This window comes from Phacochoerus africanus, chromosome 1 (assembly GCF_016906955.1).
Source record: "Phacochoerus africanus isolate WHEZ1 chromosome 1, ROS_Pafr_v1, whole genome shotgun sequence".
Taxonomy (NCBI): domain Eukaryota; kingdom Metazoa; phylum Chordata; class Mammalia; order Artiodactyla; family Suidae; genus Phacochoerus; species Phacochoerus africanus.
This window is the reverse complement of record NC_062544.1, coordinates 71,464,906-71,490,750: the sequence shown is the minus strand read 5'-3', so window position 1 is coordinate 71,490,750 and position 25,845 is coordinate 71,464,906. Positions and strand designations below refer to the sequence as shown.

Sequence of the window (25,845 nt, the reverse complement as noted above, 5' to 3'; positions counted from 1 at the left end):
GACTCTTTTGGTAACATTTGGTCACTTAACAGTCTTTTTAAGAAATAATCTTTATCATTAAAATAGTTTCTTCTATTTCAGTAACAATATCTTATTTCTTATCAATAATACACAAAACTAATTTACCAAAAGTTATAATTATAGTATTTTCATCTTTAATTCAGTAAAAAAAAAAAAAATTGTCTTTTCTTATTTTTTCTCCAATTGCGTTTTCTTTAGACAAGATTTTTTTTTCTCTCTCTCTCTCTCTTAGTTATTTACACTTTTCTGTGGTTGTATTTCTGGGCAAGGGCCCAGTTGGTATACGTTTTGTTTTTCCTTCACATAGTGTCCCAGATTCTGTTTTGAGAGAAGCATTGTAAATTAATAATATGATTACAGTGTTGCTTCCATTTTTTATTTTCTGTAGAATCTAGCACATTAAAGTATATTATTTGCAGTACTTATCCCTGAATAAGCACACAGTTTGGTTAATTTCCAAGCACTGCAGTTATTAGATTTAATTTTTTTTCTTTAGTATATCAGTCATACCCCTGATATGTTTTAGGAAAATGAAACAGAACTGGTGAGTTTTGCTAAATTTGTTAGGCATGAACATTCTTTATGATTCAGATTGCCTGATGCTCCATACATTAAAAATATACTTTCTAGTCACTTCTTTTCTAATAATTATATGTGCATAACAGAAAGTTCTTTGTGGATCAGTGTGGGACACTGATAAATCCACTACAGTGGGAACTAGGGCATCTGAGATGCATTTCCGCATCACCTAGTAAGATGCTGAAAGGGTTAGAGAAATTGAATTGATGACTCTGGGGTCTATAAAATACTAGTAACAATTTAAAATATATTCTCAAAATCAAATGTCCACTATACTTTTAAAACTCAACCCCCAATGATTTGATATCTGCTTCAGGAATGAGGGAAGCTGGAATTCCTAACATAGGAATTTATTGTTGTTTAAACCATCTGCTTGGTAACAAACAAAAATAGTTTTTATTAATAAGTTATGACCATCTTATTAAACATAGTTATATGCCTAGTTATTACTCGATCTTTCTTGATATGCCCATATGTCATATATATGCTTTCATTTCATATATGTATGGACTACTATTATTATTTTATTTGTGAGATTATGTTTTAACCATGGTTTATTTGATCCTTCAGGTTTATTCAATTCAAGTGAGTTTGATCATTCCAAGTCTTCTGGATATTAGTTATCTTATTTTCTATTACACACAGTTGACCTGAAATCTAGGAAAGCAAAGGTTTTCAAAATTTGTCTCATCTCTCTTAATAAATAGAGGAAAATTAGTCTTAGCAGAGGATATCATTGTTGAGAAATTACCCTGATGATACAAATGTGATAAAACTGCACCTAGAGAAGGAAAAGGAAGTGAAAAAGTATGGGTGTTAAAATACTATCACTCATGTAAAATGACTGTTCAATGCACTGAGCCAGAGTCCCACAGTACAGGGCCCCCACAGGTGGTCTCGTTTTGTGCTCAGGTGGGTTCCTGGCATGGGAAACATGATAGTGAATTCCTTTCAAGCATGCCCACTGTAGGTATTTGTTGAAAGCTCTTTTGCATATGAAATCTCTTCTCTATATAAAATTTAAAATCAAAATTATATAACAGATGATGAATTTTAAAATTGAATAACTCAAAATACACATCAAAATTGAGCTTTAAGGGGGTTAGTCCCCCCTAGTGGTAAGTCAAAATTCAGTGAAATTCAGAAATGGCAAAAAATAGGTTCCTGTTACTTTAGAAATCAATTGAAAATCCCATCAATTACGATGTTTGAAATAAGACCTAGATACATGTAAAGATTAAAATGCTGCATGATAGCAGAGTTTTTCTGATTTCTACATAATGCTTTTTGAGAATAAGTAAAAGTATCATGGCTTATTTATTTCAACTTAAGACAATACATTTTTTCAATATCATAATTCAATACATTTATGGCTATATTATAAAAATTAAAATTGCAGTCATAGCAGTAACTTTTTAAGCCATATCAATAGATTTGTTTTTAAAAGTAATTGGGTCCTACAATGTAAAGGGGAAAAAAAACATTTAAATTTTTCCAAAAGCTTTGTTTGTCAAACATAAACAAAGAAACTTTGCTCTCCTTAAAACTAAATAGCAAAACAAAGAAAGCAATTCTAAAATTGTAATAAAACATGTGAAAGGGTTCTTCATCTCTCATTTTTTTTTAATAAAGAAGGTTCTATTGGTGCCCTTTGCATGCAGGCTGGGACTAGGAGAAGAAGGCAATTTCAGGATTAAATTTGATGATTTTTCTTACTGTCATAAATGATCTATATGTTTCATTACTTTATGAACTTAAATCCTCAGGCAGTGGGTTCTTAAAGAGAGTTTAAGTTAAACCTACATATTTGAAATAAACATAACTATGTTACAAATGTATTTATGATATATTGAAAAAATAACCAAAATCAGTCTCTCATTAACTTTAAATTACAGTAATTTGGTTTTGTTGAAATGCCATTAAAGTTATTTTTTGCTAGTTTAGAATACACACCTAAAATTATTTTGAGGTTGTCTAAGCTTTGAGTAATTTCAACAGTTCTCGATCTGTTGCTGTTTTTATCGAGTCCATTTTTTTCCCTTTATAATAGCCACCATGCCAATTAGGATGCACAGTTGACTCTGGAACAAGGCAGGGGTTAGGGGCGCTGACCCTACACACAGTGGAAAACTCACGTATAGCTTTATATTCTAGCCCTTTGAATGCAGAGTTTTGCACCTTAAGATTCGACCAAGTGCCTGTGGATTTTCTTTAGCACTGTATACACTCTTTTATTGAAAAACTGAATATAAGTGGACCAATGGAGTTCAAACCTATGTTGGTTCAAAATAACTTGCTTTTGACCTGATTATAAGAGCTATTCTGAGACAAATATAAATGTTACATTGATATAATTTACAGTGATATGAAGATAAATATCTTTAAGAAAAAATATAACAAAACTATAACCTATATTTTGAGATATTTTTACTTTATTTATGAAATAGTTGAAAAGTAGTCTTCAGCGATACATGCTACATTAATTAAATGATTTACTCTGAGGAAAACAAAAGACTTTGGGGAATATTTGACTATAATATTTGATAAGAGTACTATAATTTAGTTTAAGAAGGCCATATTTTAAAGGTAATCCAATAACTGAGTTTGATAAGAGTACTATATGTTAGTTTAAGAAGGCCATATTTTAAAGGTAATCAAATAACCAACCAGATTCTTCAATAGAAATTAATATATATCCTGTAAATGCCAATCACAAATAAAGCATATGTGAAATCAGATTAATCAATCTGACTTTACAAATTCTGAAGTTAATATCTCTACCTTCTCTAAGAAACGTAGCACATTGACCTAAAATAATCCTTACTAGTGGTTACTTACTGAATTGTGTTTCCCCAGTATTCATATGTAGAAGCCCTAACCCCCAAAGTGATGATAATTTGAGACAGGGTCCTTGGGAGGTTGTTAGGGTTAGATGAAGTCATAAAGGTAGAGCCCTCATAATGGAATTAGTGCCCTTATGAAAAGGACACTAGAGAGCTTGAACTCTCTATTTCTTTCTGGCATGTGAAGATACATCATGAAGGTACCCATCTAAAAGCCAGGAAGAGAGCCTACATCAGAAACTATGCTAGCACCTCAATCTTGGACTTCTAGCCTCCAGAACTGTAAGAAAATAAATTTCTATTGTTCAGAACATCCAGTCTGGGGTGTTTTGTTAGGATAGCCAAACTAGTTAAGACACTTTCTAATAATATCATTATTAATATTTTAGTTCTGTTCAGTTTCCTCAATTGATTGTGTTTGTATTCTGTTACTGCATGTGTGTATGTGTGTGCGTGTGTGTGTGTGTATGTATATATATACTTATAATTAATAATGCAAATTCAGTATATATTACTGAACACATGCAAATGTATTTATATATATAGCAATTTTACAATCCATCCTCATTTACAAATTTATGATTGTTCACCTTGTATCTTCCACTGACTTTGCTTTATTTCAACCTTTCAATTGTTATTTCTTAAAAAAAATTAGTAAGTATATCACAGAAAACTTTGTCTTTGATTGAAATTTTATTTATTTTTCTATCTTTAAAGCTAGGTTAGCTAGATGGATATTCTATATTGGCAAATATTGCCCATCAGCACTGTAAATAAACTATTGTCTTGTTTTCTCTTTTTTCTGATGAGAAATTAATCATTCACCATATGTAATGCCTTTTTTTCTGATTGTTTTTAATAATCAATTTTTGTGTTGTTTTTGGTACAATTTTACAAAATATATTTAGGAATGGATTTTTTTCCTTTATTCTCGTCAAGCTTGATATTGTTATACAATCTCAGTATTATCAATTATTTTTGTTTTTGTTTTTGTTTTCCTATTCTGAGAAAATATTAGTGGTAGATAGATTAGAAAAATCAATATATTTCCCACTCCTTTTTGGATTTTTATCATCATAGTATAATTTTGCAGTGTTCTTTATCATGTAGACTCCATTTCTCTATTCCTTAAATGGGATCTGGTGCAGAGTCTCATGTGGTTCAGGGAATGTGGCAGAAGTGATGCCATTCCAGATATAAAACTAAGCCTTGAAAATCTTTGAACATTTCAATGTCTGTCTTTCTATCTGTCTGTGTCTATCTGTCTGTCTCTATCTCATTTTCATCCACCATGAGAATAAGCCTGTCATCCAACCAGGAAAAAAGAGAAAATATGGAGCAGAAAAGAGACTTAGCTGAGGCAATCCTGAAGCAGCCAGGCCCCAGCTAACCCATTAGCTGACCACAGACACATGATTAAGCCCAGCTTAAATAAGGTGATGCAGGATCTAGTAAGCTGGACCATCCAAGTACTCATTAAGACCTATGCTAAATCCTCAACTACTTTCTTTTTGAATATTTCTTGTCACATTCTATCTAATATCTCATTTGGTACTGCTACTCATTGTGGTTTATACCTACATTCATCTGATTTCCCCATTTAACCATTTTTCATGTTAGCCATCATTTTATCTAAAATGATACCTTCTGGGTAATTTCCTCATACTTCATTCCTGGTCATGAGTTTCCATGTCTTTTAACATGAGTTTGTGTTTAATAACAAGATTTCTTTAAATGATTCTTTAAACTCAAGATTATTTTAAAGAAAAAAAAAAAACAGAAAAAAGTAAAAGAAAAAAATGAACCTAAGATTGGCAAAATCTAAGACTCTAAACCATAAATCAGAGACCATTATTAAATCATCAAATGCTTGAGTGAAATCATGATCTATAAAAATAAATCACTAGATACTGTATGATGATGAAAATGGACATTGATTTAAATTAGCATTAAGAAAAGAAATTAATTTTGTCCTCCAACACCTGTATTTTATAGTATTTATTGAATTATTCTTTTTTTAGGGCTGCACCTGTGGCTTACAGAGGTTACCAGGCTAGAGGCTGAATCAGAGCTGTACCTGCCAGCATATGCCACAGACGCAGCAATGCCAGATCCGAGCTACATCTGTGACCTACACCAGAGCTCACAGTAATGCTGGATCCTTAACCTACTGAGCAAGGCCAGGGATTGAACCTGCATCCTCATGGTTTCTAGTCAGACATCATTTTGACATTTTCTTTATACCTCTTCTAAGCTGAAGAAAAGTTTGACATTTTTAAGAAGATTAATTTTGAAAAAAAAATTATTTTTTTGGATTTAAAATTCAGAAAAAAATGGAAAAACAGGGACTGGATTTTCCCTCCACTTGAAACAACCAATACACAGAAAAAATTAATGAGGGCATTCCCCGTTGTGGCTCAGCAGTAACGAACTCAACTAGTATCTATGAAGACTTGGGTTTGATCCCTAGCCTCCCTCAGTGGGTTAAGGATCTGGGGTTGCCATGAGCTGTGGTATAATTCGCAGCTGGGCCCAGATCTGGCATTCAATCACACAAAGAAAACCATATTCTTCTTTAAAAAGAAGTCAAACAAATTCCACCAAACTCTTTCATAATATTGAAAAAGAGGGACTATATCTCATTTCATTCTGTAAGCGTAAAATGAAGCAGCCATTACAGATAATTATTGTTTCCATAGAATAATACAGGGAGCTGAGGAAAAAAAAAACATTTTAAGAAAAAAAGACAGAAATATTTCAAATTTGATGAACATTCTGAAACCACAGATGACAAATATCAACTTGTATCAAGTATAGGAATCATGAAGAAAATTACAACTTGAGAGTTTCCCCAGTCTGCACTGAAGTACAGGAGGGAGCAATACGGCAAGCCTGGTAAGCCTACATTATCGAATTGCAGAAAACATTTGATAAATGGAATGTATTAAATAAAAGCAGTTAGATACTACAGAGATGTTAGGAAGAGAGGAGCAATGATAAGGATGACAACAGATTTCTTGTCAGAAAGTTTTTCAAATATATGACAGAAGAACAACTTCTTTAAATTAATGAAAGTTAAGAATTTTTAAAAAACCTAACTGAGGAGTTCCCATTGTGGCGCAGTGGCTAACGAATCTGACTAGGAACCATGAGGCTGCGGTTTCGATCCCTGGCCTCGCTCAGTGGGACAAGGATCCATCATTGCCGTGAGCTGTGGTGTAGGTCACAGATGCGGCTCGGATCCCGAGTTTCTGTGGCTCTAGCATAGGCCGGCAGCTACAGCTCCGATTCGACCCCTAGCCTGGGAACCTCCACATGCTGCGGGAGCGGCCCAAGAAAAGGCAAAAAGACAAAAACACAAACAAAGAAACAAACAAAAAAACCTAACTGAGAAGCATACACCCAGAAAAATTACTTTTTCAAACTTTAGGGCCAAAGACTGTCTTGGCCCTAAACTTATGAATTTAATAAGTTTAAAGACAGACAAATCACAAATGACCAGTATCATGAATGAGAGTGTGACATTGCTAAAGTTTTTAAAAAGATAATAAGGATATATTACAAATAATTTTATGCCAATGAATTTGACAATTTGGATTAAATGAACAAATTCCATGAATGATACAAAATACCAAGGCTCATCTAAGAAAGAAAAGTGAGAAACTTAATAGCCCAATATCCATTAAATAAATTGAATTAGTATTTTAAGTGCTAAAAGGAAGTCCAGATCCAGATAGTTTCTCTAGTAAACTCTTACAAATATTTGAAAAATAAGTCAAACAAATTCCACCAAACTCTTCCATAATATTGAAAACTAGGGACTATATCTTGTTTTATTCTGAGTCTAGCATTACCTTGAAACACACACACAAAAAGACATATACATTACATTATAGATACAAAAATTCTCTCCCAGGAAATTCCCCACATGTTAACAAGTCAAACAAACTAAAGGATAATATGTGGACAAAGGAGTTTATTCTAAGAATTTAAATTTGATTTAATATGGAGAATCAATTAAAATGATACACAGATACCGTATTATTTCATCTCTCTCTCTTTTTAAAAGACTTTGGTGAAATCCAACATTCATTCATTCCTAGTGATAATTCTCTGGAAATAGGAATAGAAGGAAACTTCATCAAACTGACAAAGGATATCTACAAAATATGATTCACTATCATGCAATGCTGAAAGATACACGCTTTTCTTTTACCCTAAGGTAAAGAAATACACAAGTATATCTAGTCTCATCAATTCATTCAATATTTTACTGGGGGTTCTTACAGTGAAATGAAGGCAAAAGGAATAAAGGGTAAGCAAATTGGGAAGTAAAAATATAGGGTGTTTCCTCACAGATAAAGTGATCATCTATGCAGGAAGTCTAATTGAAACCATAAAAAGTTAATATACTTAGTTTGGTAAGATTGCAAGTTATAAAATAAAGTGCAAAGAAAATCAATTTGTATACTATCAACAAAGAATTAGAAAATTAAAACACATTGTCAATTATAACAAAACAAAAAATATGAAACAGTTAAGGTAAATCTGACAAAATAGATGAAGTGCATAACAAAAACTATAAAACAAAGATGAGGATGATTAAAGTATTAATTAAAATGAAAGGAATATTCAGTTCATTGTTCAGAAGATGAAATACTTTCACAATATCTATTCTCTACAAATTCATCCATAGAATACATATAATTCCAATTGAAATGCCAATAAACTTTTTCTTTGAAACTAACTCAAATTAAAATTTACATGGAAATGAAAAAACTTAGAGTTGCCAAATCATAATAAATAGGAACAAAGTAAGAAAACTAATTGCCTGATTTTAAGACTTACTATAAACCTACGGTAAGTAAGATAATGGAGTACTGGCATAAAAGGAAACAAATAGATCAATGGCCCAGCACACAAATCCTAGAAATAGATCCAATAATATATGGGCAACTGCGTTTTGATAAAGGGGCCAGGACAATTACTAGAAAGAGACTAGTCCTTAGCAAAAATAATACTAGAAAAAAAAAAAAAAACTGGATCTACACTTTGCCCCATATACCAAATCAACTCAAAGTGAATCAGAGACATAAATAGAAAAACTGCACTAAATCTTCTAGAATAAAACATAAGATAAAATGTTTGTGATCTTGGATAACACAAAGATATACAATATGTGACATCAAAAGTATATAATCTATAACTATCTTTTTCTACTTATTTTCACACTTTTCTATCTATATGAGATTTATGATAATTAAAAGGCAAGTGTCAAAAAATGAATTATTTACAAATCACTTTTCTCACAAATAATTGTATTCAGAATACATATATAAATCTCAGACTCCATGATGAGGGACCAGGCTAATAAAATTTGGCAAAACATTGAAACATTTCACCAAGAAGATATGTGGAAGCAAACAAGCACTTAAAAATATACTCAACAACTTTAGCAATTAGGGAAATACAAAATAAAACCGTAGGAGATATTCCTTTAACTTGTATAAAGATAGCTGAAACCAAAAAAAAAAAAAAAAAATTTGATCATACCAAGTGTAGACAAGGATGTAGAGGAACTGGAACTCTCATACATGGTGTATTCTCATATACTAGGAGTATAAAACTATATGAGAATATGTATGGTGTTCATGTCCACTTCATTTGCCATAGCTAAAATCTGGAGACAACCCAAATGTCTCTCAATGGATGAATGTTTAAAAAACAATAAAACAAAATAAAACACAACAAATAAAACAAAGATATATCCATCCATGGAATACTACTTGCCAATAAAAAAGATATTAAACTGTTTCAATATGGATGAATATTTCATATTTCATATTCCAATATGGATAAATCTAAAGATAATGATGTTTAATGAAAGAAACTAGCCAAAACAGTACATATTGTCATTATTCTATTTATAAAAATTCTAGAATACACCAAGTATCTTATAATACCAGCCACCAAATAAAGAGAGGAAAAGGCAGAAATGGCTATAAAAAGGTGAAAGAGGAAACTTCCAGATTCTGGCAATGTTAAGTGCCTTGATTGGGCTAATGATGGTATGGTATGCATTTATTTCAAATAATATCAACTTTTATACTCTAAATTGTTATAGTTTTTATATGTCAATTATACCTCAATGATGTATTTAAAATGATTTGTCATTAAGGTAAAAAGATAAAAGATGTTTAAAAATCCTCAATTATATCTTCCCATCGTCCTCGCTTGTGTTATCAAGACCCTCCCTAGATCAGGGTCTTAAGAAATTGATATCTGGCTACTATGTGCACATGTAATTAAATCTCTATTAAGGAAAAAAAATACAGAGAATATGGAGTTCCTGAAAGGAGAATTTATGATGTTAATTAGCAAAATAAAAGTGGCAAAATATATGTACCAGAAGAGAAAATGTCAACTGAGTGTTTTAAATATGAATTTGAACACAAAAAAGGAAAAAGACAACTGTATCATGATTTCAATTACCAAAGGAAAAAAACAAAATTATAGCATGTATTCAAGTGTGGATTTAATTTGTGAGCTTTTTAAGACAACGCATTACGCTTTTATTTTACCATGAAAACTAAAAGGGAAAAAAAATGAAGCAGTTGACTTAAAATGTAAAATAATTTAGTTGGCATTGAGAGAAATATTTCAACATGATTTTGGATTCAAATTATTTGTAAGAATCAATTGAGTCATTAGATATGAAAGTTCTTTGAGTACTGAAAATAATGCTTATGGATGAATTTATTTTCTTATTACATGGAAGAATCCCTCACACATAGGTGTTTAAAAATGTTTATTGACTAGATCTGATAGATTAGCAACTCTATGCATCAATCTGTAAATTGTGATAACTTTCAATAATTTTAAATTGATTTCTGGAGGATTTGCTAAGTAGGTATCAATCTTTGAATTTATTTTATAAGTTCAGATACAATTTAAAATGTGTTAAGCTTTAAAGCAACATACTAACAATAGTCTCTAATTATATGCTTTTCTACTTGGATCCATTACAACATCTGTAAAGCTATATTAAATCCATGCTGTCTTCCATTCCTAGAGGCTCTACCCAGTGAAGGCTGAGGATGCATAATCTATTAAAGCTCAGTTACCTAATGTGTTATTCCCAAATGTTGTCTTTTATTTTGTGCTGCTGCTTATTTGCAAAATAAAGATCTATTTCATACTACCATAACTGGAAAATCATTCTGTAGAAATCTAATGGCATAGAAAAAACACAAAGTTGAGAGAGAGGAATTACAGAAAGATTTACATAGTTAATCAAACAGTGAGATTGGGAATAATTATGTTTTTCTCTCTTTTTTTGCCTTTATGTAAATAATTTGCTATTTACATTAGAAACTTTTCTTAATATTTTATTTATAATTTTTCTGAAAATCTAAAAAAAGACTATTTCATTTCCACTTACCTTTAGGTAACAGATGATGACAAAAATATTAAATTAAGATTATCTTTACTGAGATATTTATATGTGTCAGGTATTGCATTATCAACTATTCAAAATGAACTTTTTATTTAATTTGTTTTTTTATAGATGATACTATTCAGATATAATTTTCTTTCTTTCTTTCTTCTTCTTTTTTGGTCTTTTTAGGGCCACACATGCAGCACATAGAAGTTCCCAGGCTAGTGGTCAAATTATTTGGATTCAAATTATTATAAGAGAGGCATGCAGCTGCCTGCCTTTGCCATAGCCATATTAACACCGGATCCTTAATGTAGTATCTTCATGGATACTAGCCAGGTTTGTTACCACTGAGCCCCGACGGGAACTCCTCCAGGGTAATATTCTTAATCTTAATACCTAGTAAGTGCCATGACTGCGAATTGAACCCAGGAGGCCTCGGGTCTCTCTGACCCCAGGTAAGTTTGTATTATATGTACTTATCTTACTGGCTGAGAGATTTTAGAAGCAAAGACTCACTGATGTTTTGATGACAAAAAAAGGAGTTCTATATCCAAAAAATAATAATTTATTAACTCCCTAGAGATGTTCACATAGGTTTAAAAATCATACTGAGAGGCACTGTTTAAACTCTCAGTAAATGCTTGTTATCTAAATCTGTTATCTGAAAGATCAGTCAGGCAGAAGTTGAGGAAGTGAAAGTGACAGATTCAGTCAAGGATATACATAGGACACATTTCAAACACTAGAACTTTGTCTCAATGCAATCCCTAGCTGCAAAGTTACCAAATAAATGTAATTCCAGCACTGAAAATATACTATGGAATATTGGTGGACAATCACATTCTATCCATAATCCTGATTAAAAATCATGAACATTTTGGCATATATACTTTATCTACATATTTTAATGAACTCTTTTTATCACGAACCCCATATTTGAAAAAAAAACTTATAGTTAGAATGAAGCTTTAAAAAATAAAGATATTTTCTTAACATAATGACAAGTGTGATACCATTATTCTAATTAATAAAATGACCAGTCATTCTGTATTATCCAGTATGCTGTCTAAACAGAAATAGGTCTGTTTCCAACTATATTTTTTACATTTTGGTTGTTCTAAACAAAATTCTGAGTCTAAAAGTTGAATGTGATTGAGATATTCTTATAATCTTTTAAGAAAAAAATTAACATCAAGCAAATAACAGCATAAATCAGAACTCTTAAATAAAATAAATATATTAAAATAATAAACTCAGTTTATGTTTATCACTGTAACCTGAACTAGTGAAACTTTATATCAGAAAGGCCCCAGTTCAAGGATTTGATCTTGGAAACCACAAATCCATTTCTATTTCTGTTTATCAAATGATGATTCTAAGACCTAGAAAGGGTACAAAAATTACTCAAGACCACACAGCTAAGAAGGGTCAAAAAGAAAGCTGCCAATAAAGCTAGACCTCAGGGTTCTCAGTTGACAACTTTTGATAATATTCAGTTGAAAATGTATGACCAGTGATTGAAATAGTGAGCATTATACAATACTGAGGTATTTTCCTCAGAGTATAGACATTTCAAATAAAGATATTTTTAACATGTAATTGAGAAAAGCAAGTAAATAGAATTTACCATAAATTACAAACAACATGCTATCAAATAACAACCTCTGTTGAAGGGTACTAGAATTTTATTTTTGAAATTTCATTTTGTATGATCTAACCTCATGTAATAGAGAAGTTTTCATAATGAGATTGTCAATCAAATTGATGATATGTAGGCATGTGCCAAATATTTTTCTGTTCAAAAAAGTATCTCTGATGTGATTATGAGTCCTGCTAGAGGACAATCAGACTTGTCATCTTTACTGAGTATCCCTGGGCCCATATGTCCATATTGGACTAGCTTCATCATTTCAACTGTGGAAAATAACAATAAAAAAAAAGGCATTCAAAGAAATTGTATACTTTCATAATGAACAGAAAAATCTCAATTTTTGATAGGTTTAAAAGGATTCAAGAAATTGATTTATGCCTGAGGAAATTACAGAATTGCATATTTTGAACTGGGTAAAAATGAAAGTAATAAAGCTGATGTATGATAAAGAGATACAAATGTTATAGTTTTTGACACTATGATTTTCAAAACTTGAGATTATTAAAATTCATCAAGTTTCTTTAAATTGTCAGGATTTTACATAATGTACTATGATATTAATAAATGTTGTTACTTATAAGGTCCCTTTCTTCACATCCAGATTTTAAAATCATATACCAATGGATAAATGAAGAACCTAGATAGCTCCTGAATCAACATGAAAAAAAATCAAAAAACAGTTACATCAACTTTTTTTTCCTTGAATAATTTACTCAGCCTTTAAGCAACAGAAATGCCTAACTGTATAAAGCATCAGTTTGACAAGGAGCATCAAAACTTAAAAATCTTATGCTTTGGCTTAGTATCTCAGTTGGTGATTCACCGGTGCCTAGGAGTTACATTAAATCAGAACTAAATGGCCATTTGTTAGTAGATAGGTCTTAAGCTCTGCACAATGGCTTTTCTTGTCCTTGCAGCCCAGGCTTAATAAATAAAACCTGCATTCACACTAAAATTGGTCCCAAACTTTATTTTACCTTCTTATAAAAGAGTCTGGGTACACCATTTTTTGCAATAATGTTGAAATAGATGTCATTATATTGTAGTATACTTTAGTTTAAAACAAATGAAATTATATCAAAAGAGGTTCTAAAGCATTTTTATATCCCCATAAATATGCCTGGATTTGAATCTCAAAACAAATGTAACCAAAACCAATTTATTTCTCTGAGGGAAATTAGGAGTCACAGCAATGGGAAAGTAAAAAGAATAGAAGCCAAACAGGACAGTTGTGAAAAGAGAAAATACCAAAATTATAGCCAGAAAATCTAAGAATGAATGCCCACTGGATCTAGATTGAATTAATAAGATTTATTCTGAAGAAATGGGGATATAAATACTTTCAGATTATTAAAAACACTCAGCCAGAAAATAACCCATGTTGCAGCACCCTGGACAGCGCCTGATATTGCAATTATGCAAAAATGCTCATGAGGGTTAAATAACATGATTTGAGATGAGTCATGGGCCCTATTTAAACACAATACACCACACATTAAAAACGCCTTACATATAAAGCACAACAAAACCTACAAGGGCTATTATAGAACAGAAACCTTCAGTATTTGAGTCATCCTTGGCTCTGAGTCTTAACTGTGATATGGAATCTCATTTCAAAAGGGAATAATAGACCACTAATACATCAATGACTAATGTCACCTCTATTTTGACTCCCAGATTACAAGACTATAAGAAAAATGACAAAGTAATATCTAGATGTTTTAATGGTTGTTGTTGTTTTAAGGAAAGATGGTGAGCCAGAATGACTATTAATATTTGGGGAAGGTAGAACAGCAGTACATGGAATTATAGAAAATATCCATAGATTGTAATAATGATGCTAAGCACAAAATGTGGTAGAGATAAATTACCATTGCTTACCACACAATTTGCCCTTGAGTTAATTCTATAAAACATCAAATTAAACACATAGTAGTTAAGTGAGAAGATGTGTATAGAGGCCATGTAATGTTTTTATAAATCTCCTTCATAAAAATCCCCTCTTGGATTTCATAAACTGTTTTTAGGTGATTATTCATTATTTGCATATATCAATGATTTTGTATTGTAATTAGCATACAGTCTACAAGTGCAGCTGTGTTTTCAAAACCATCCATAGTTAAGTATTATTTTTTATATCTCTTTGTTTTTGTTTATATTTACTTAAAACCCTTCATAGTCACAAATGTATTGATAATTTACTAAAAGGTATGCAAACTATAGGCAAAAAATGCATAAAGAGACAAAAATTTTGAAGGAATCTGAAATAGGAATTCTAGAATTTTACTTACTGGGAAGTAGAAAGTGAAAATGTGAATCTACAATTATAAAGAAACTAATAATTTTAAATACCAGAGTGCCTCAACCATGGTACATATCTGATCGGATAAAATTCCATTTATTCTTGATGGTCATGGGCAAAGGATTGGTGTCAGAAGGACCGTAATCAATCCAAGTTTAGCTTCCTTATCAATAAGATGGAGACAATACAGTTGTATTATTCTAAATAATAAATGGAATTGTGAATCTCAAATCGCTTAGTAACTGGCTTGGTCTAGGCATCTGATAATTTATATGCATAAAGTGAAAATATTCAGCATTTGATTGTTTTCTTTAATTAAGGAAACATCACATGGTAGGTTACCAGCTACTGTATACTCAACTCTCTTTCTGGAGCTCAGCTTAGCCTCCTCACATCCTTCTCATTTTCTCCCCTCCTCTCATCCACTGGAGCTATGTCAATCACAAATCATTTCCTCACTGTTACTGTCATCAAAACCAACCAGCCTAACAATTTGCTAATGCTAATGAGTTGAATCAAGATACCCCTTCCTCATCTCTCACCAAACCTCTGTTCTCTGAAGCCATACTCTATTTCTGAAGCCATACTCTATTAAACTAGCCCTTCATCACTTTCATCCCTTAGTTCAATTTAATTAATATTTACTAATCTATTTATGCCAAAAATGAGCTTTACCCAGAGAGGAGGGAGTTTCTTTGTGTATTTCTGAAGCCATACTCTATTAAACTAGCCCTTCATCACTTTCATCCCTTAGTTCAATTTAATTAATATTTACTAATCTATTTATGCTAAAAATGAGCTTTACCCAGAGAGGAGGGAGTTTCAATCAGGGATGCACAAAGATAGAATACAAACGCAAGTAAGTTAAAGAAACTTTCCTCCACCACTATCATTTTGAAGACAGACTCTGTAAGAAGGAATTAGCAGTCTGTAAAAGGTGAGACAGAAACAACTTTTTGGGAAAAGGAGAATTCTAGTAGTTTAAATCTCAGCTTTTAGTCATTATGACAATAATAGGTAGAGATTGGTATAATAGCAAAAGGGAAAACTGAATTAAGAAAAGTGATAGAATATTTAGAAACAAGGAAAATGGTTGAGAATAACTGCAATTAACTCAAAGAAGACATGATATTTCAAAAGATTCATTCTTTTTTTCAAATAGATAATTCACTTTATCTTCTAAGAAAATATGATTATCAACACGCAATAAACATTTTTTATTGATTTATGTAAATTAAACTTTTAAGTGTATAATCACTGAATTAAACAATGTTTCTTATGAGCTTATTTTTTTTATGAAGTTGAAGATTTTGGTAAGAATTGAAATATAGAAGAGATGGATTTAATGCAGCCTGGTTGAAGGTTATTTTTTCAGTGAGACGTCAAACAGATGATGCTGTTGAGTCAGTGAAAGGGATAAATGTTTGACTTTAAGCAACTTGGATGATAGCGTTCATCAACAAAGCTGAAAGAAACTTGAACGTACATAATCATATTCTTCCTTAAGAAGTGTCAACTTAATTCCATCCTTCAGAGGATAGAAGATGCTCATAAATCTGTCATGGCTATGTGAGAAGACAAAAACATTCAACTGAGAGTAATAAACACACAGTATCCTTGCCATGGACCCTAATATCCAAACAAGTGGCAGCAGAATCAATGAAAATGTCAAGGGCCCATTTTCTCTTTAGCAGGATAGCCCTTGATGTTCCTTTGCAGAATTATTTCTTTTTACAGAATACACATATTTAAACAATCACAACTAGAAATAAGAATTTTTATCAGCTCAAACCAAATACAGATAAGCATCAATCCCAGGTGATCTTTGGTAGGTAGTCTCTGTGCTGATTGTTTGGCATCATTTGTGATATGATTTACTCCCCTGTACTTAAGGATAAACCTGTGAGCAAATATTGAACTTAATATAATCATATTTTAGTCAATATTTAATAACTATCTAAAGGTCTATAAAAATATGCCATTTCTAGTATATTCACTGTTCTTCTCTAAAGTAATAATCATACATAGCTTTGAGGAGTAAATGAGTTTATAAACACCAATCACTTAGTGGGAGCTTTCATTATTAGTCATTTGTAAATGTAGTCATATTGATGACTGTAGAACTATATAGTCTATTACTTGTTGTCATCAGAAAGTTATGCAAACTACTTGTATTTTTCTCTTCTCTTTATGGCTGTATCTGCAGCATGTGGAAGTTCCCAGACTAAGAGTTGAATCAGAGATGCAGCTGCAGGCCTATGCCTTAGCCACAGTAACACCAGATCTGAACCATATCTGCCACCTACATACACTGCAGCTTGTGGTAAGTGGGATCCTTAACCCTGAGCAAGGCCAGGGATTGAACCTGCATCCTTACGGAGATTACATCAGGTTCTTCAATTGCTGAGCCATGATGGGAACCTGTATCTTTTTTTTTCCTACTTGGTTTATAATGTGATCATATAAGGAATATTTACTGAACTAAGAAAGGTACATGAAAGACAAACCAAAACAAAACCTAAAACTACTATTGGGTAAGTACAACAGATAGCTTTTATATTTTATAATATAAACTGTATGAAATAGTATGATTGGATAAATTTATAGAATAGAAATATATCAGTACTCATATTTAGAAATGAGAAAAGAGAAAGGTAAATATTAAATAAAAGTTAAGTAAAGATACATTATGATATTTCCTATTAATTATAAAAAATAATAATACACTGAAAATAGTAAGAAGTAAATTTTGAGTATCCATATGTATAAATTATGTACTCATGTTAATGTCATTTAAATATATAAAACTTGTATATTTGGTTGTCTGCCAAAGTTGAGATAATTTTTAAAACAATGGTACAGATATCAACTATTTTATAACTTAGAATGAAGACTTTGGTTCTGTTCCATTAAATATTCAACAGGTATTTTTATTATTTATTTATTTATTTATTTTGTTTGTTTGTTTGTTTTAGGGCCACACCCACGGCATATGGAGGTTCCCAGGCTAGGGGTCAAATCAGAGCTACAGCTGCCGGCCTATGCCACAGCCACAGCAATGCCAGATCCAAGCAGCATCTGCTACCTACATCACAGCTCAGGGCAATGTCAGATCCTTAACCTATTGAGTGAGGCCAGGGATCAAACCCGCAACCTTATGTTTCCTAGTCAGATTCGTTTCCGCTGTGCCATGATGGGAACTCCCAACAGGTATATTTTAAACTCTGTTGTTTTTGTATTTAATTGACTTGTATATTAAAGATAATTTAATCATAAATTTAAAGTGGACATAATGCCTTTCTGAAAATTTTGTGTAAGAAAATTTTGATAATATGTTTCCTGTGATATTATAGAAGATAAGACAAGTATGAACATTTTTCTGAAACATAAGCCTTTTATGTAGGACATGGATGGTTGTAAACCAGTAATTAACAAAAGATATAGATTGAGAGGAAAGTTATAAACTAACTAATGCAGTCGTAAAAACTACTTTTTCAAGGATCTTGATCTTAAATCTGTCCTAATTCATTAAATACTGATATTGCCTTGATATTTAAATCCTCAATTGTTATATTTATGATAACTTTAAAGAATAACTTAAAATAGTCAAAAGTTTTAGTGAAATTTAACTTTAAAATAGATATAAATATATGATTAGGTTTTAACTGACAAAGACAAGCAATTAAAATCTCTTACAAGTTTTCTTCTTTTTTTTTTTAGTAAGTTATATTATTTTTGAATCTGACAAAAATGCTTAAATTCACTTGGCAAACAGTATCATACTCTCCATCTTTATACCATATAGACCTCTGCCCTGAAGCCAGGAAGCTTGGACTAAAACTAAAAGTCTAATTAAGCTTTACCTGACAATAAAATATGTGGTGTCCTATTTGCTCTAATAAAACCCTCTCTGAAGGCGTGCTATGAATCTTAGCTCTCACATACAGGACAAATGATTCAGTGTAAATATAATTCTGTTTACAATTACCTACAATCTTAAGAATGGCACTGTAAAATATAAACATAATAAATAATGCAATAATAAATTGTACATTAGTGTTTCAATTTTCAAAGTTATTTATGTTTAATTCACATCCTGCAGCATAAAAATGGATGTAAATTTCTTCACACACCCACACAAACCCTCTAATTTTTTTTCTGTATTGATAAAGTATCCTCATGATGATAGGTAAAGTCTTATTTTTTTAATGATTATTTATTATTAAGATAATTAAGCTATGTATGACACAAAGCCTTTCATATACAATTACTTATTCCTTTTTTTGCTCCCATGGGTTCCTAAATCCAAAAAGGCATTTTCAAATAAAATTTGTCTGTAAAACAAATGTTTTGAACCTATGTGATAAGAAAACTTAAACCCTTGCTAAGTGTTTCCAACATGGTCAAGATCAGGGGGGTGTGGAAGTGGCAAGAGGGACTTTACAATTTGAAAATTGTATTAAAAATACAATTTGAAAATTGTAATTACTTTGTATCTTTCTTTGAACACAATGGTTTAGATTTTGTTCCTTTTTATAATTAAAATACTATCACAAGGGAGATCCATATTTAGGTCTAAAATAACAGCAGGCACAATATAATATAACGCAATAGAATTTGCCTTTGAAAATATTGAATGTCTAGACATATCGATATTTTAAATCCTTTCTGTTGCTATAAATGAGCAGGATTTAATAAGATACTTGCATACTTCCCTAAAGAGTCAGGCAATTATACAGAGTATATGTGGTGAAGTGTACTTTATACAAAGTAAATTAAAATAGTACTTTTGATCTCATTGCTTGTATCCTTCAATTTTTTCATAAAAGATTCAAGTATTCAAAAAGTTTCTTCAAAAAGACAATTTTGCATCAGGTCTCATTAGTCACTCACCAAAATGGTAGACAGTGTACTATTATTCTCTACTATCTATTCAATTTTTCAATATCTATACCTATTATACTTATTATTCAAATATAAATGCCATTGTTTTAATATACCCTATATATAAAACAGATTTATACAGATAAATGATTATTAATATCTAGAAACAGTTATATCTCTAGTCTCTGATGTTTAGATATATAAAACATAAATTCAGTGTTCATCAGGAAAGATATTTATATCTAGCAACAAGTCCAAATGATTAACAAAATATATATAATCATTTCTCTATGTATTATAAGCATACACATATACAAAATTACATTTTAGAATAGTTTTTAAATGTTTGAAATATCTTAATATAACATTCATTGAGGATAATCTATTTTACCTACCAGTTTCTTTCTTTAGCTTTCATTTAAAAAAAATTAGAAACACAAAAGTCAGCCTAATGTCAATAGACATTTAATGGTTCTATGGCATTTGAAAAGTTACCCATGAAAAAGAGTCCCAAAATTTATTAGAGAAAATAGTGGGTAATATAGTATCCATTAATAATATAATATAATAATAATAATATATTATATTTAAAGAGTGATTTTAAAACACAAAAGAAAATTGCTCTACCCTAACCTCTAAATATTTCAGAATAGCTATAAAGATCTTTAAGAAAAACTATATGACAACAGTTTTTTACATTTCTATAACATTTTTAGTAGATGTTACATATAAAATTTTACCTTGAAATTCAATTTAGGAATGTTTGATGATATATTTTCTTATATATTGCTGTGATTGTGTCCTGAAGAGGAAGAAAAAGCAAAAAAAATGTATGAAAAACTTTTCAACCCTGATATAAATCTATGCATAGTTATATATGATAATAGTTTATTACAAATTTTTCCATAACATTCAAGAATCCAACTCATTAAAAACAAAACAGGGGATGGATAACAAATACTGTTTTTCTTTTAAATTCATGGGAGTATAAAGTTGACTTAGGATGTTGTGTTACTTTCAGGTGTATAGCAAAGTGAATCAGTTATACATATACATATATCCATTTCTTTTCAGATTCTTTTCCCATACAGTTTATTACACAATATTGAGTAGTGTTCCCTGTGCTATTCAGTAGGTCCTTGTTACTCACATATTTTATATATAGTAGTGTGTATATGTTAATCCCAACCTCCTAATTTATCCCCGACCCCCCAACATTTCTCTTTGGTAACATTAAGTTGGGTTTCTGAAGAGGTAAAAATTGAGGGACTTGAACTACCAGATTTTTGTTATCTAGAGCATCTCTTTGGAGATATTAACTATGTTACTGGGACATTTTAGTTATATTCTATGAACTACTGTTATCTCAGTTGCTAAAGATAGATGTAATATTTCCTTTGTAGAGGCAATACATTAACTTAAATGTTATAAGCTATTTGAAACACTTATTGTGCCTAATGCATAATCAATAGTAAAATATAAAGTATTAATAGATATTGTAAATAATAAATATTTATGATAATAGTAATTAGTAATTTGCATTACAAATGCAATAATTAATATACTTTGAACTCAACAGAAAATGAAAAATATATCAGAAAAATGTATCAGAAGTACACAAAATCTAGTAGAATTTAACTAAAATATAATATATAAAACAAGGGAATTTTATAAGAAGTCAATGACAGCCATACTGTTTTAGAACTGTGACTAATAGCTATTTGAGTAAATTAATAAGTTTTTCATAGTTTATAATATGCATAGCATAATTTCTATTGTATTGAAGTGTTAACATTGAAAAGATAATATTAAAAGAAGAAAAATTAAAGGTAAGTGTGTCATCTCAGAGAGTAATAAAGATCTTTCAGAACCTAAAAGTAAAAGGCATGAGAATTATTCCTATTTTTAGTTAAAATCATCTTAATAAGTCTTAAATGATTTAATTTGATGTTTTTTTTAAAAAAATTCATATAAATGACATCTATAAAGATTAAATACATGGCTCAAATACTTTAGGAATAAGTTAACAGGGATATATTATTCATTCAACAATTATTTACTGGGCACATATTATCTACCAGACACTATTGTTCATACTGGGGATATACAGCAGTGAACAAAAGAGACAATACACCCACCCTCATGGTGCTTACATTTTGGGGAGTGAGAGGGTGGAGAGATAAAAATATATACTGAAATAAGTAAATATACATTGTATGTCAGATAATTGTAAGTGCTATAAAAATTAGGCAGAAAGGGGTTAAGAATTATTGACATGGATCCAAGGAGAAAACATCAAGATAGACGACAATGACATCCAGGAGAAATACTGGAACCAAATAAAAATATTTGAATAAGGACGGAGTATAAATTCCATGAGATGAAAGTTAAGACTAATACCTTTAAGGTTAGAAGAATGAAAAGGAGCCATCATTAAGATAGGAACACCAGAAGATAACTTGGAAGCAATGTGAAGAGAAAGAGATTTGAAATAGATTTGGAGATCTTGATTATCTATTATCTGTCTATCTATGGAAAGCAGGAAGTCTGGGATTCCTTTAGAACACCCACTACTCAGAAGCTTTGAGAATGGGTTTAGGAACTAGTGATGATAGTGTTCAGATGCCCTGTTGTTAGGAATTAGAATAACTCACTAATAATGCATAATGCATGGAATCTTGTGTACATGATTTAAGGAGCCACAAAAGGTTTGCAAGGGATAATTTTGAAGTACTGGGTTATTTGAAAGTTCTACCAGATGGAGATTCATATGTAGGTACATAGGTACTTACTTATGTGTAGCTTACATTGTCTGCAAAGTTAACCTAGGCCTGTTGGAAATAAGAACAATAGTGTATGGATGATCCCCTCATCTCTGCTTCATGGCACTGTCTTCTAATGCATGGCACTAACCTTAACTGTGACACAGTCCTCTGATTTAACTGTTTAAAATCTGGCAAAATAAAATTAGGTTATAGTTATTCTTAGCTTAGTGAAAACTGCTCCAGCATCCAGTAATTGTCAGCAGTGAATAACTCCATATTCCTGTGTTGCAAACATGTATCCAAATTTAAGGGAACAATTTAGTCAAATACTTTCTGAAAAGGATATATAAAATTGTTCCCTTATTAGGAAACATATATTTCACTTTCCTATTAAATCACACTCTCTTGCCTTTGCTTCAGCTACTTACCTAATATTTAAAAATGCAACAATTATTTTAGAGACAATTTCAATAAGTACTAATTTGCACTTCTGAGTTCTTATAAGAATAAAAAAAAACCACACATTTCTAACTAGAGAAGAATTATGATAGAAAATATATGTAGTCACATTAAAATGTATTCTTACTATATAGGTCACTGTTTCAAAGCAATTCATATTGCACTGTATTCCACTTGACTTCAAATCTCTTTCCAAATTACAGGCTATTATATATTCACAGAAACTAAAGTCTTTCCAGGTTATCCAAAAATAACCAAAAAGAAACATGAGAGCATAATACAATAATACTATAATCCTTGACTTAATTGTATTTTTTACGACATTATTGTTTAAGAGAAGTATAAAATTCACAGCAAAATTGAAGGGAAGGTACAGAGATTTTCAGTATACCTTCTGTGCCCACTTATGCATAGTCTCCCTCATAATCACTACCCCCAAACAGAGCAACATATTTATTACAGTTTATAAACTGACATTGACACATTGTAATCACCCAAAGTCCATAGTTTGCATATGGTTCACTCTTGGAATTGGACAGTCTATGGATTTGGAGCAATGTATGACATCTATTCATCATTATATATCATGCAGGGTGTTTTTATTTCCCTTAAAATCCTCTGTTCTCTAATCATTCATTCCCCATTCTCAATTACTGGCAAACAGTGAACTTTTTATAGTTTTCATAGTTTTGCCTTCTTCAGAATGTCATTAATTCAAATCATATAGTGTAGCCTTTCTGTGTTGGCTTCTATCACTTGGTAATACATATTTAAGTTTTCTTCATGTCTTTTCATGACGATAGCTCATTTCCTTTAGTGCTGAATAATATTTCATTGTCTGGATGTACACAGTTTAATTATCCACTCATCAACTGAATGACGTCTGATTCAAAGTTTTGTCAATTAGAAAAAAAAAGATGTTGTAAATATCAATGTGTAAGTTTTGTGTGTGTGTGTGTGTTTGCCTTTTATAGGGCCACACCCATGGCATATGGAGGTTCCCAGGCCAGGCTAGGGGTCTAATCGGAGCTGTAGCTGCTGGCCTACGCCACAGCCACAGCAACGCAGGATCCGTGCTGCACCTGCAACCTACACCACAGCTCACAGCAATGCCAGATCCTTAACCCACTGAGCAAGGCCAGGGATCGAACCCTCAACCTCATGGTTCCTAGTCAGATTCATTAACCACTGAGCCACGACAGGAATTCCTCAATGTGTAAGTTTTTGTGTGGATATAAGTTTTCCACTCTCTGGGGTGAATACACAAGACTGTAATTTTGGATTATATACTAAAAGTATACATAGTTTTGTAAGAAATCACCAAATTGTCTTCCAAAGTGACTATGCCATTTTGCATTCCCACCAGCAATAAATGAGAATTCTTATTGTTCTATATCCTCATTATCATTTGCTGTTGTCTATTGTCTAGAGTTTGGCAGTTCTAATAGATATGTAGTGATAGCTCATTTTTTTAAAATTTGCATTTCCCTGCTCACATATGCTGTGGAACACCTTTCCATATATTTATTTGCTATCTGTATCTCTTCTTTGGTGATATATTTATTAAGGTCTTTGGCCCATTTTTTAAAACAGATTGTCATCTTATTATTGAGTTTTAAGGGTTGTTTGTATATTTAGGACAAGGATTTTTTATCAGATGAGTCTTTTAGGAATATTTCTTTTTGGTCCATGGTTTGTCTTCCCATTCTATTGACATTGTCTTTTGTAGAGCAGCAGTTTTTAATTTTAATAAAGTCCAGTGCAAATCAATTATTTTTTCCAACATGTGTGCCTTTGATGTTGTATGTAAGAAATAATCACCACACCCAAAATAATTTTAGTGTCTCCTATATTATCTTCTAAGACCTGCATAACTTTGCATTTTACATGTACTTTTGTGATTCATTTTTTGTTAATTTTTGTGAAAGGTGTAAGGTCTGTGTCTAGGTTCATTTTTTTTTCTACATTTGACAATTCAGTTTTTCCAGCACTATTTGTTGTAGAAACTGTGCTAACTCCTCGATCCTTTGTTAAAGATTAATTGACTATATACATAGGGGAAGATGTATACCCTGTCTGTATTCTTTTCTATTGATTTACATATCTACTCTTTTATTAATACTGCACTATCTTGATTATTGACTATGTATAGCAAATCTTGAAGTCAGTAAGTGTCAGTTCTCCAACATTATTCTTCTCCTTGAATTATTTGTTGGCTATTCTGGGTACTTTGCCTCTCCACATAAACATTAGAATCACTTCAGTGATACCCACAGAAATAGTTTCTAGGCTTTTGATGACAATGCTTTGAATCTATAGAACTATTTGGGAAGAACTAAAATCTTGACAGTATTGTCTTCCTAACAATGAGAATGGAATCTCTCCATTTACTTCAGTTATTTTTTGATTTTGATCATCAGGCTTCCGTAGTTTTCTTCATTTAGATCTTGTACATATTTGGTTGTATTTGTCCTGAAGTATTTCATTTTTTTAATGCAAATGTAAATGTTATTGCAATATTTAATTTCAAATTCCACTCAGTCATTGCTGGTATATAAAAGCAATTGACTTTTATGTATTAAATATGTATAACGCAACCTTGCTATAATAACTCATTAGTTCTAGAAGTTTTTTGGGAGATGGGATTAAGATGGAGGAATGGAAGGACTACAGCTCAACTTCTCTCCTAAACACAACAAAATTTTACAACCAAAGGCTGAGCAATCTTCAACCAAATGGACCAGAAACTTTCTAAAAGATATCCAACTCAAGAAGACAAAGAGGAGGCCACATCAAGAGGTAGGAGGGGCAATTATGTGATATAAGCAACCCCATACCTCCCGGGTGAGAAGCCCCACAGACTGGAAAGTAACTGTATCACAGAGACTCACCTACAGGAG

The 25,845-nt window shown here is 31.3% G+C and overlaps 1 protein-coding gene across 1 annotated transcript in view; it reads right to left on the bottom strand.

Moving 5' to 3' along the window:
• CDH18 (cadherin 18) overlaps window positions 1-20,503 on the bottom strand; it is a 721,675-nt gene extending 701,172 nt beyond the window's left edge. The window contains exon 1 of the mRNA XM_047767725.1: window positions 20,462-20,503. The gene's annotated coding sequence lies outside the window, so the exon portion shown is untranslated. The remainder of the gene's footprint in view (window positions 1-20,461) is intronic.
• Between the last annotated feature and the right edge of the window lie 5,342 nt (window positions 20,504-25,845).